Below are 12,691 nucleotides of genomic sequence, written 5' to 3'. Positions count from 1 at the left end.
GGTTGGACCCTCTTTCATGTTTGAAGGCACAGTTCAGTTCAGTTCAGTTGCTCAGTCATATCCGATTCTTTGCGACTCCATGGACTGCAGCAGGCCAGGCTTTCCTGTCCATTACCAACTCCCAGACCTTGCTCAAACTCATATCCATCGATTTGGTGATGCCATCCAACCATCTCATCCTCTATTGTCCCCTTCTCTTCCTGCCTTCAATCTTTCCTAACATCAGGGTCTTTTCCAATGAGTCAGTTCTTTGCATCCGGTGGCCAAAGTATTGGAGTTTCAGCTTCAGCATCAGTCTTTCCAATGAATATTAAGGGCTGATTTCCTTTAGGATTGACTGTTTGGATCTCCTTGCTGTTTAAGGGACTCTCAAGAGTCTTCTGCAACAGCACAGTTCAAAAGCATCAATTCTTCGGTGCTCAGCATTCTTTATAGTTCCACTCTCATGTCCACACATGACTACTGGAAAACCACAGCTTTGACTAGACAGACCTTTGTTGGCAAAGTAATGTCTCTGCTTTTTAATATGCTGTCTAGGTTGGTCATAGCTTTTCTTCCAAGGAGCAAAGGGCTTTTAATTTCATGGCTGCAATCACAGTCTGCAGTGATTTTGGAGCCCAAGAAAAGAAAGTCTCTCACTGTTTCCATTGTCTCCCCATCTGTTTGCATTGAAGTGGTGGGACCAGATGCCATGATGTTTGTTTTTTGAATGTTGAGTTTTAAGCCAACCTTTTCACTTTCCTTTTTCACTTTCATCAAGAGGCTCTTTAATTCCTCTTCATTTTCTGCCATAAGGGTGGTGTCATCTGCACATCTGAGGTTATTGATATTTCTCCTGGCAAACTTGATTCCAGCTTGTGCTTCATCCAGCCCAGCATTTCACGTGATGTAGTCTGCATATAAGTTAAATAAACAGGGTGACAGTATACAGCCTTGACGTACTCCTTTTCCTATTTGGAACCAGTCTGTTATTACATGTCCAGTTCTAAGTGTTGCTTCTTCACCTGCATACAGATTTCTCAGGAGGCAGGTCAGGTGGTCTGGTATCCCCATCTCTTTAAGAATTTTCCACAGTTTGTTGTGATCCACACAGCCAAAGACTTTGGTGTGGTCAATGAAGCAGAAGTTCTTCTGGAATTCTCTTACTTTTTCTATGATCCAGTGGATGTTGGCTATTTGATCTCTAGTTCCTCTGCGTTTTCTAAATCCAGCTTGAACATCTGAAAGTTCTCAGTTCAGGTACTGTTAATGCCTGGCTTGGAGAATTTTGAGCATTACTTTGCTAGCGTGTGAGGTGAGTGCAACTGTGTGGTAGTCTGAACTTTCTTTGGCATTGCCTTTCTTTGGGACTGGAGTGAAAACTGACCTTTTCCAGTTCTGTGGCCACTGTTGAGTTTTCCAGATTTGCTGGCATATTGAGTGCAGCACTTTCACAGCATCATCTTTTAAGATTTGAAATAGCTCAGCTGGAATGACTTCACCTCAAGAAACCATCTGAGTCTGCACAAGAATTTTGTTAGTCAGTCTTTGAAGACATTCACTTTCTTACTGATAGCATTATTTAGAGTCATTTTGTCAGATGCTTTGAGGAGGCTTTGTGTCTTGGGGAAATATGATGAGTATGCTATTGGATGGTTGAAAGTTATCTCCTTTTTCTTAGTGGGAGAAGAGTTGTAACAAAACAAGTTGGGAAAACAGAGAGTTTTCAGGAAGGTCAGTCCCAAATGAATCCACATACCTGTCCAAGGTCAGGAAAATGATTCCTTGTGTCCATTTATTCCCAGGGATATACATACTCTAGTTTTAAAATGAAAGGATACTAAGTGATACCTCTTAAAATTTCTATTGGCAGGTCTCTTCCTCCATCCAGAAGCCTGGGAGGGTGGGAACTTAGCCCCCCTCCACCTCCAGTGCTGCATACTTAATGTCGAAATGCACACTACAAGTAGTTTAAGGAATCAGTTGGTAGGTATTTTTGCTTTTTGTGTTAGATGTGAAATTAATACCTATCATACATAATATATATAGCAGGGAACATATGCTTATATTAATCTAAAATACTAATATCAGTTTCCAGGTATCCATAGGGATGAAACATGAGGGTCACTCAGAGTCAGTAGCAGGACCCCAAGAAAGGGACAGTATCGGGGTCCAGCCCCGATATGACCCAGAGTATCCTCGGGATGAACGGCGTCGGCGTTAGAGAGAGAGAGAGAGAGAGACAGGGGCTGATGATTCCTTGGTTTACGCTGGAAACCAATAAAACCCCAGCATGGGGTTTGCTCTGTTTACGTAGGCCGCAGGCGCCCTCTCGAATCGCCGGAGGCACCCCACCAGGGCACCCCCTCGAGTGAGTCTTAGAAGCCCAGGCAGATAAGTAAACGCAGAGGGCCCAGCGCTCCAAGGATCTCAACCAGAAAAAGGAGAATAGAGAAAAGGATGGAAAGAGAGAAAGAACGACACGGGGAGACCAAACTTAAGTGAGCAAGGCCCAAAACTTTATTTTCCAGTGCTGCTTTTATACCCTAAGTTATGCGCATAAGAAACAGAGAAAGGGAGGTATAGATTCACACCAAAATCACGTGGGGTCAGCAGTCTTGACCCTTATCAGGATCAGGGCTTATTTTTGTGTGATAAAAGTTCTAGGTGATTTACATCATCTTCTGCTAACAGTTTTATGGCCCTCTCTCCTGACAATAGGTTAGTTAGCAAGTAAAAGACTTTTCTTTTAAGGTGACTTTCCTAAAGTTAGGTGGTAGACACATAACAAAGTTACATTCCTATAAGGCACCGGTGTAGTGAGTTGCAAGAAAGGAACTTATTAACTTAAGATCTGATGTGGTTGAGTCAAAGGATTAATATATTTCCAAGGATACAATAGAGGAAACTGCAGCAAGCATTGATTCAACAATGAAATCTTTTCTAGTACTATTCTAATGATTTTAACTTCTTCAACAGATTCCTGTATTTTAGAATATTAGGCTTTCTGTCCTTGCATGGCTGGGAGGCTATAAACAGTCACACTCATAGTTGTAAGAGCCCGGACAAACTTGTCATGCAAGTTAGAAAGCTATCAGAGGGGCTTGGATTGGAACACTCCTATTAAGCCGAGGAGAACTTTTAAACTACAGCTCTGAATTAATGTTTTCAGAGAAAGGTGGTTGGGGGGAAGCCCCTGTAAGTATTAGAGGACTTGGTAAGAGGCGTAAGATAGTAAAGCAGTCAGACTCCAGTTTTCTTTGGGGTAGATGCTCAGGTAAGTCCAGGGGGTTCCTCGAGCCCTGATTAGCCTTTGCCCGTCAGGCCTCTTCCCCAGTTGACCTTTGCCACAGGTAGGATTTCCCTCGCTGGCTCCCGGCAGGACAGAAAGAACAAAGAGGGAGAGTGGCCCCCAGAGGCACCTGACACTCTACATGACACGATTCAGTTTTCTGTTATAACATTTCTAGCTTCACGTTTTACATTATGTGCTTTAAGAAAATAAACAAATAGAAATCTATTAGTTTTCTGTTGCCACATAACAAGTTATCATAGTTTAGCAGATTATAACAATGCTCAAGCATCTACTCAGATTTCTGTAGGTAAGAAGTGTGAGTGCTAGGATTTAACGAGGCTGAAATCATATATGGGGCTGCATTCCAAGCCCTCACGGGGATGGTAGAATCTCTGCATCCTTGCTGTGGGCTGGGTGTTCTCAGCTCCCACTGGCTACCTGCATTCTGTTAGCCCCCTTTATCTTCAAAGCCAGCAACAGAGACTCTCTCTCACTTCGAATCCCTCAATTCTTTTCACACTTACAATCTCTGACTTCAGAAAGAGCCCAGTCCCTTTCGAGGGCTCACCTAAGTAGGTCAGGCTCACTCCTGATTATCTTCCTTTTTTAAAGTCAATGGTGCTATGTAGCATACCCTAATCATATTCACAGTATGAGGGATTGTGCAGGACTTGTACATCAGAGTGAGGGCATCTGTGTTACCACTGAATTCTGCCTACCTCAAGAAACAACAACAGAGGTTGGATTTGAGTAGAAATTGCCAGCAGCCCCCACTGACTGGAGGAATTTAATCAACTCAGATACAACAGGTTCAGACCTTCTCTGTGGCAGAGATGGGAATGGCATGGTGGTTTTAGATCTCATATAAGTCTCTCACGAAGGAAAGTATATAATTTAACTTCTGTAGGGATGGAACTTGGACACTGGTGTCATCAGCACTACTTTGCAAACCAACCACTAGGAGTTTTCTCTTCAGAAAGGTTCAACATGAGTAAAATCTTTGTTCCCTGGAGTCTCATTTCAGAAGAAGCAAACCCTTCGCTCACTCTTTCTCTACCCCATCCAAGGGAAAGAAACAAGAATATCCACTTTTGTTAAGGATGAGTCTTGCCTCTCCATGGAAACTTGGTGTTTCTCAAACCAGCTTATTCAGATGAGTTCTCAGGTGGAGCTTCTTTCCTCTTCCCAGGATGACCAGGAGCAAACACAATGCTGATGACTCTGACTTGAAACCCGAGGAAGCTCATGAAAATGACCCACTGAGCTGTCTAACTCCACTGGGGTTAGAGAACTATGAAGTGCGGAATCTAGGTGTTTGATCTCAAAACATAAGCAATTTAACTATCAGGACAATTTTTATCTGATTTCTGGTGTTCTTTTAAAGACTGCTATAAAGGAAGAGTGTGAGTTTCTTCTAAGGAGGAAGGAAACTAACCTGCAGAGTGGCAAAGATAATATGGGTATTCAGAGTGGCAAAGAGCCCTTCTTAATTTGCCAGCCCTTCTTAATATATTATCTTTTTATTCTTCAAGTGTCTTCCATGAAGTAGGGATTATTATTCCCATTTAACACGTGAATAAATTGAGGCTCAGAGAGTTGGTGGGAAAGCCAGAATTAGAGTATATGATTGTTGAGTTTTAAAGTCCGTGCTCTTTCAAATCATCTTGAAGATGCCAGACTTCTGGTCCTCTGAATTTTAAAGAGAACAGAATTTAATATGCTGGAATTTTAATCGTTGGAGATAATATGGGTATTCAATAATGGTGCTGTGGTCACTGGTAATCCTCTGGAAATGAAGTAGAGTTGGACTGATACTTCACATATTAGGACAGAAAAAAAATAAAATATATCGGAGATCTAAGTTTAAAAAGAAATAATGGACATTCTAGAGAAATTAATTATTTTGTTACTCTTGTTAATCTTGTGTAGGGAAAAGGCATATCCAAGTTAGACATAAAGCCAAAAGAAAAGACTGATAACCTCACCCTCATAGTCCAAAGTCTGCAATGTCCAGAATTGCCAAAAAGTGCAAATAAACTGCTTGTTACATATCAAAACATGACTTAATTGACTCATTTAAAGAACTTTCTACAAATCAAAAGAGAAAGACCCAGCAATCATGAAGAAAAATGAGTACAGGATATTAAAAAACAGTTCACAGAAAAGGAAGTACACATGGCTCTTAAACATAAAAGATGTTTAATAACACCACCACAAGAGAAGTGTAAATAAAAACTCCACTAGGAGACCATATTTTACATTTCAAACTGGAAAAACAAAATAGAACAAAACACTTGTATTCTGCTTGTGAGGAATCAACCATGCTTTCCAGAGTGAGTTGGAGGGACAGCCCAGGCAGAGTTGAGCTTTCTGAGTAGGACACTTTGGAAACAATGAGAATCCCTCTCCTCACTTTCCCGGGGGCTGCAGAGAACTTTTTCTTTTACTATTGCCTGAAGAGCAAATGGGGTCCAAGTTTCCACTTCTCTTGGAACTCAGAGCTGCAGTATTTAAATCTCTTTAGGCAGATTGTTGATTTGGTGGGTTTTCCTATGTTGGCAATCTAACAGAACTGTGCAGGGAAATAAAATTCACCCACTTAATACTGCCTACTGAAGCAATTTCTTTAGGTTTGAAGACAAGCAGTCTTTTCACAAAAGGGCAGAAAAACAGATATGTAATCTATCAAGTTTATTTCTGAAGGCCGGTATTCTCTCAGGAAAGATTTAGGAGAGCAAAATTCTGCTTACCGAGAGTGGGGTTCGAACCCACGCGGGCACTAGCCCATTGGATCTTAAGTCCAACGCCTTAACCACTCGGCCATCCCGGTTGCTGAGTATCACTGTTCTGCAATTATTTTTTTACATTAGAACCAATGTATTGTCCTGTGCATTTAAGAAAACACTTCAGTGTTTTATTTCTGGCTTTGTGGAATTGCATCAAAATATGAGGAGGATTATGACTGAGAAAACACAGCAAGCTCTCTTCAGTGCTTTCTGAAATCGCTCACTTTTTCCTGTCCACTCTCACTGCTGCTGCTGCTGCTGCTAAGTCACTTCAGTCGTGTCCGACTCTGTGTGACCCCATAGACGGAAGCCCACCAGGGTCCCCCGTCCCTGGGATTCTCCAGGCAAGAACACTGGAGTGGGTTGCCATTGCCTTCTCCGGTCCACTCTCACTAGATCACCTCAAATCCAGAGAAATGCTTGTCTTTCCTCAAGATTGTTGTTGTTGTTAGTTGCTAAGTCGTGTCCGACTCTTTTGCGACCCCATGTACTGTATCCCTCCAGGCTTTCCTGTCCATGGGATTTCCAGGCAAGAATACAGGAATGGGTTGCTATTTCCTTCGCCAAGAAATCTTCCCGTCCCAGGGATCGAACCGGGGTCTCCTGAATTGGAGAATTCGCATATCATTACAGCCGAGCCACCAGGGAAGCCCAAGAAAAGGAAAGAAAAAGCTTGCGGGAGAATCACAACACTCGTAAATTCACTAACGGCCTGTTATTCTGCAATAGTCACTGTAAGTCCTAGTCTTAAAGAGCGAAAACTCCCAAATGGAGGTGCCGGGGATTGAACCCGGGGCCTCGTGCATGCTAAGCACGCGCTCTACCACTGAGCTACACCCCCGCTACCACTTTCTTACCCGAAAAGGAACGAACAAGTGGGAGGAGGAGGCCCGAGAGTAGCGGAAATTACGACACCAATGCCAAGTACAAGGCTTCTCAGGTACCTCTACCGAAGGCGCTGTCCCAATTTTTCCTTAAGAGATTAGCGGTTTGCTTGTTGAATTCAACCCCCCACCGCACGGCAACAGACTGGGGCCCAAAAGACACTATATTGAAACGAACTCACTTTGGGATTACATTTGGAAATCACTAGTGGACCTAGAGGCAGTTCAAATTCGTGACTTTGATTTTAATGGCAAAATGCTTTCACTGACAGCCCAATATGTCCATAAAAGAAGCACATTGGGCTAGGTATAGGCTGTGGTTGTTGCTCAGTCCCTGAGTCCTGTCCGACTCTTTGCCACTCCAGGGACTGCAGCCCGCCAAGCCTGCTTGTCCTTCTCTATCTTCCGGAGTCTGCTCAAATTCATGTCCACTGATGCTACCTAACCAACTCATCTTTTGCTGCCCCCTTACTCTTCTGCCCTTAATCTTTCGCAGCATCAGGTTTTTTTTCCAATGAGTCAGCTTTTCGCATCAGGAGGCCAAGGTATTAGAGCTTCAGCATCAGACCTTCCAATGAATATTCAGGGTTGATTTCCTTTAGGATTGACTGGTTTGATCTTCTTGCTGTCCAAGGGCTCTCAAGGGTCTTCTCCAGCACCACAGTTTGAAAACATTAATTCTTAGGCGCTTAGTTTTCTTTATCGTACAACTCTCACATCCATACACGACTACTGGAGAGACCAAAGCTTTGACTGTACGGACCTTTGTCGGCAAAGTAGTGTCTCTGTTCTTTAATACGCTATGTTTGTCATAACTTTGCTTCCGAGGAGCAAGCATCTTTTAATTTCGTGGCTGCAGTCACCGTCCACAGTGATTTTACAGCCTAAGAAAACAAAATCTGTCACTGCTTCCAGTATTTCCCTTATATTTATCCTGAAGTGATGGGACCAGATGCCATGATCTTGTTTTTTTTTTAATGTTGAGTTTCAAGCCAGTTTTCTTACTCTTCTCTCCGGGTGGTCAGGTACTCCCGTCTCTTTAGGAATTTTCCTCGGTTATTTGTGATCCACACTGTCAAAGGTTTTGGCATAGTCAATGAAGCAGAAGTAGATTTTTTGGGGGGAATGCTATGATCCAATAAATGTTGGCAGTTTGATATCTGGTTCCTCTGCCTGTTTGAAACCCAACTTGTACATCTGGAAGTTCTCAGTTCAGGTACTGCTGGCTACAGACAGGAAGACTAGAACAAGTGCTTCCAGAAAAGACAGCACTTGTGACAATGGGGAATCCAATCTTTGCACTCAAAAGTATTCCCCGGAAGACTTATTTCAAATGCAGATTCCAGAACCCCTCTTGCAATGATCCTTTAATAAATAGGGTAGATTCCAAGAATCTTAATTTTACCAAGGACTCCCAGGTAATCCTAACATCAACTGTCTTAAATGGCAACAGTCATGTAGGAGTGCTGAAAGTTGTCATGAGGAATTTAAGAATCCATGAATGAAGTTCCCAAATAGGAAATTTGTGTATCTGGAGGAGACAGAGCTGAAATGAAATCCTGAAGCACAAGTTGGAATAGAATGAATTACTATTGAACACCTAATGTGTGAATGTCTCTCAGGTAACCAAGAGAAACCCCACAATGAAAGGGTCATGTCAGTTGTACCATATAAGCAAAGAGGGTCCAAGGACAACTGTTCAAGTTTCTGAGGCAGTCCAATTTTTACTTGTGGCTCAGCTGGTAAAGGATCCGTCTGCAACGTGGGAGACATTGGTTCGATATCTGGGTTGGAAAGATGCCCTGGAGAAGGAACGGCTATCACTCTAGGATTTTGGCCTGGAGAATTCCAGTCCGTGAGGTCGCAAAGGCTGAGAGACTTTCACTTTCTTTTCAATCTTTACTTGGACTGTTCGAACTGCCTCGTTCCACAACCAGATCTTTCTTTTTTGATAAACTCATGGAAAAGAAATGGCCCCCTCAAGTCCTCTGGATGTTCAGTTCTGATTTTGAATCTCTGGTCAGATCGAGTTTCCATTCCTAGAAGAGATTCCTGTCCAAATGTACTTCGTAGTTACAGCTCGACGAAACCGCTGAAATGAAAAACAACACGTTGTGACTGTTTGCAGAGTGGGGGCTTCGTGGCTTAGTTGGTTAAAGCGCCTGTCTAGTAAACAGGAGATCCTGGGTTCGAATCCCAGCGAGGCCTTTCTCTTCTTGGCTTCATAACGTAAAAACCTTAAACGCAAACTCCCATGGCCTCAGACCTTCAATCTTCTAAGGCTGCTGGAGAAGATATTTTGAAGACAAGCAAAGAAGCAGGAGTTAGAAAATTAATGGGTTGTTTTCTGGTTGAGTATTAAGATCACATTTTGAGTAACAGTCGTTTTTCAGTTGTGTCATTTGCAAATATTTTTTTCTCTGTCTTGTCTTCCCATTTTTGTTAAAATGTTTCACAGAGCAAGTTTTAAGTTTTTAATGAAGTTCACCTTTAATTTTTTCAGTAGATAAACAGTTTTCCTAGCACCATTAGTTGAAAAGACTAATTTCTCCATTGAATGGTCTTGGCACTCTTGTCAAAAGCCAACTAATCATATATGCAAGAATCTACTTGTGGGGTCTCTATTCTATTTCATTGGTCTAAATTTCTATCTATATGTCAGGACCACATGGATTTGGTTACTGTAGCTTTAAAGTAAACTGTGAGATTAGGAAGTGAGAGGGCTCCAAATTTATTCTTCTTTTTCAAGATCTTTTTGGCTATTTGGGGGTTCCACAAGAGTCAATGTTAATTTTAGGATGGATTTTTTTAACCTCTAAAAATATTGGGGTTTTGATAGGGATTGTATTGAAACTGCAGATCACTTTGGGCTTTATTGACATTATAACCATATTAGTCCTACAATTCATGAATACAGATATCTTTCCATTCACTGATATCTTCTTATTCAATATCTTTTTTTTTTCTCTTTTTAAAGTTTTCTAGTTTTCAGTGTAAACCTCTTCCTCCACCTTGATTACGTTCATTCCTAAAAGTTTCATTCTTGTTGATGCAGTTGTAAAAGGAACTGTTTCTTAATTTGTTTTGGATTGTTCATTGTAAGTGAATAAACATGCAACTGATTTTTGTATGTTGAATTTTGTATCTTTCAATTTTGCTGAGTTCTTTTATTAGCTCTAATGTGTGTGTGTAATCCTCAGCACTTTCTATGTATGACATTATATCTTTCTCTTGCCTGCTTGTCCTGGCTAGAATTGATAGTACTATGCTGAATAGATGTAGCAAAAGTGAACACCTATGTTTTGTTCCAGGTATTAGAGAAAAAGCTTACACTTTTTCACCATTGAAGATGCTAACTGACTTTTTGATAAATGACTTTTATCATGAAGATAAAATAGTTTCCTGCTATTCCTAGTTTATTGATTTTTTTTTATCATGAAAGAATATTGTCAAATGCTTTTTCTGCATCTATTGAGATGATCCTGTTCTTTTATCCTTCATTCTATTAATATGTTAAACCTTGCTTACATTCCAGGAATGTATCTTATTTGGTTGTGGTGTATAATATGTTGCTGTATTCAGTTTGCCAACGTTTTGTTGAGGATTTTTGCATCTATGTTCATCAGGGATATTAATCTGCAGCTTTCTTCTAATGTCTTCGATGTTAAGGGAATGTCGTCTTCACAGAATGAGTTATGTTCCCTTTTTTTCAACTTTTTGGAAGAGTTTGAGAGGGATTGTAGTATTTCTTCTTTAAATGTTTGGTAGAATCCACCAGTGAAAACGTCTAGGTTGGACTTTTCTTTGTTTTAATTTTTTTGATTACTGCTTCAATATACTTAACAGTTACAAGTCTGTCAAAATATCTGTTTCTTCATGTTTCAGTTTTGGTAAATTGTGTGTTTCTGGGAATTTGTCCATTTCATTTAGGTTATCCAATATGCAGTCATACAATTTTTCATAGTGTTGGTTTGTAATATTTTTATTTGTGCAAAATCTGTAGTAATATCCCCACTTGCATTTCTAATTTTAGTAATTTGAATACCTTCTTTATGTTTTTCTTTGTAAATCTAGCTAAACTTTTGTCAATTTTGTTGAACTTTTCAAAGAGCCAAATTTTGGTTTCATTGATAATTTTTCTATTGTTTCCTGCCTGCCCTTTCTGATTGCTAGTCTTACCTGAGTACCTGCCCTGTGGATTTACAACTTGCTTAGCCAGTCCCCACAACTGGAACTCCCCAGTTTCTACAATAAATAACCCCACCTCCCAGTATAAAAATGTTTTCTTGATTATTCTACACAAATTGACCACCTCTGGGTAACGAGCAGGCCTATCAACAATATTCCCAGAACTTTGTAGCAACTACCCACTCTACCTACTCCCAGGGAACCACTATTCTGACTCCTAACAATGTAAAAGCGTCTTGCCTACATTGTAATGTAAACAATTGGCGTCATAGAATACATTCTCTTTTGCGTGTGTGGTTTCTTCTGGTCAGCAGGTCTGTGAAGTTCATTCCTATACCTTATGGACTATTTTTTCTTGTTGCGTTATAGTTTTTCATGCTAACAGACCTAGGTAATTGCTGATGAGCACTTGGAAAGTTGCTATTCTCTCGACTAAAGATCGTTGGATATTCTGGTAAATAGCCCTGGGTTATAGACATGCTTTCATCCATCCTGACCAAGAAAAAAAGAAGGTGGGTCAGTCTTGTTTCCGTAGTGTAGTGGTTATCACATTCGCCTAACACGCGAAAGGTCCCCGGTTCGAAACCGGGCGGAAACACTAGCTTTTTGCTTGAGGTTTCCAGTTGACCAGGTGATATCTTTGTTCATCTTTAAACACAGGACCATTCTTCCCTAGCACGAACAAGAACAAAGTACCGAGCCACAATGAAATTCGCCTTGGCAACTGAGAACCGCCAGCGGAGTGTTTTCATTCAGATTCTCTCTTGAGGTTTACAGAGAAGTTGTTCCTTAACCGATACCCTACCTGTTCTGGCACTGGGAAAACAAGTATTTAATGAAGATACAGAAACTCCTGAAGGGACAGAAGGAAGATGGTGAAGAGAGCAAGAGGAAAGTTGCGGAAGTTATTTGGCAGACAGAGCACAGGATGAAAGACGTCAGAGGTTTCTATCCAGGCCTTTAGTCTGGGAGATCCAGCATTGGCTGAGGACGAGAGAAAACTGTCTGTAGACTTGGCCTCAAAGGGGTACGAAGCCCCTTTTCATGAAGCCAAGGGCAGAGCCCTGAGAGGGTAAGCCAGGTGCCCGGGAAGCTGAATATGGCAGTTGGTTAGTCAATATATGGAAATGCTGCTTCTAGTTTCCTCAGGAAAACTTACCTGAGGATGGGAAACAGAGCGAGCTAGTTAATATCCTTTCTCCTCAAGTCTGAATTCATGCCTTCCTCGGTTATCCGTAAGGAAGGACTTCGGGGGCTTTGCTCGTCTTGTTTCGAAGTTCCTCCTCTGAGCTCAGAGCAGCTCCTGAAGGAAAGACGTAGGAGTTTTGGCAGATTGGGAAAGCGCAACATGGAGGGGAGTACTGAGGCCATTTAATTCTTGGGGAAATTGATCTCAGGCCAGGGAAAGAGGGAGAAAAAATATGTATTCTGACAAAGTGGCAGATCTTTAACGTGGTAAGGAAGAGGACAAGCTACGGCTCAGCCGGAGCAGAGTGGCGCAGCGGAAGCGTGCTGGGCCCATAACCCAGAGGTCGATGGATCGAAACCATCCTCTGCTA

The 12,691-nt window shown here is 41.5% G+C and overlaps 5 non-coding genes across 5 annotated transcripts; 3 read left to right on the top strand and 2 right to left on the bottom strand.

Annotated features, from left to right (window-relative positions):
- Window positions 1-6,021: 6,021 nt before the first annotated feature.
- On the bottom strand, window positions 6,022-6,104 carry TRNAL-UAA (transfer RNA leucine (anticodon UAA)). The gene has a single exon. It is a non-coding gene; the product is annotated as a tRNA-Leu (tRNA).
- A 725-nt stretch (window positions 6,105-6,829) lies between these two features.
- On the bottom strand, window positions 6,830-6,901 carry TRNAA-AGC (transfer RNA alanine (anticodon AGC)). The gene has a single exon. It is a non-coding gene; the product is annotated as a tRNA-Ala (tRNA).
- Window positions 6,902-9,078: 2,177 nt separating this feature from the next.
- Window positions 9,079-9,152, top strand: TRNAT-AGU (transfer RNA threonine (anticodon AGU)). Its single transcript has one exon. It is a non-coding gene; the product is annotated as a tRNA-Thr (tRNA).
- A 2,505-nt stretch (window positions 9,153-11,657) lies between these two features.
- On the top strand, window positions 11,658-11,730 carry TRNAV-AAC (transfer RNA valine (anticodon AAC)). The gene has a single exon. It is a non-coding gene; the product is annotated as a tRNA-Val (tRNA).
- Window positions 11,731-12,619: 889 nt separating this feature from the next.
- TRNAM-CAU (transfer RNA methionine (anticodon CAU)) lies at window positions 12,620-12,691 on the top strand. Its single transcript has one exon. It is a non-coding gene; the product is annotated as a tRNA-Met (tRNA).

Source organism: Moschus berezovskii, chromosome 23, assembly GCF_049115385.1.
Source record: "Moschus berezovskii isolate FMDL1 chromosome 23, NW_MosBer_1.0, whole genome shotgun sequence".
In the NCBI taxonomy this organism is placed as follows: domain Eukaryota; kingdom Metazoa; phylum Chordata; class Mammalia; order Artiodactyla; family Moschidae; genus Moschus; species Moschus berezovskii.
The sequence above is the reverse complement of the archived record's forward strand: the minus strand, read 5'-3'. Positions and strand labels throughout refer to the sequence as shown.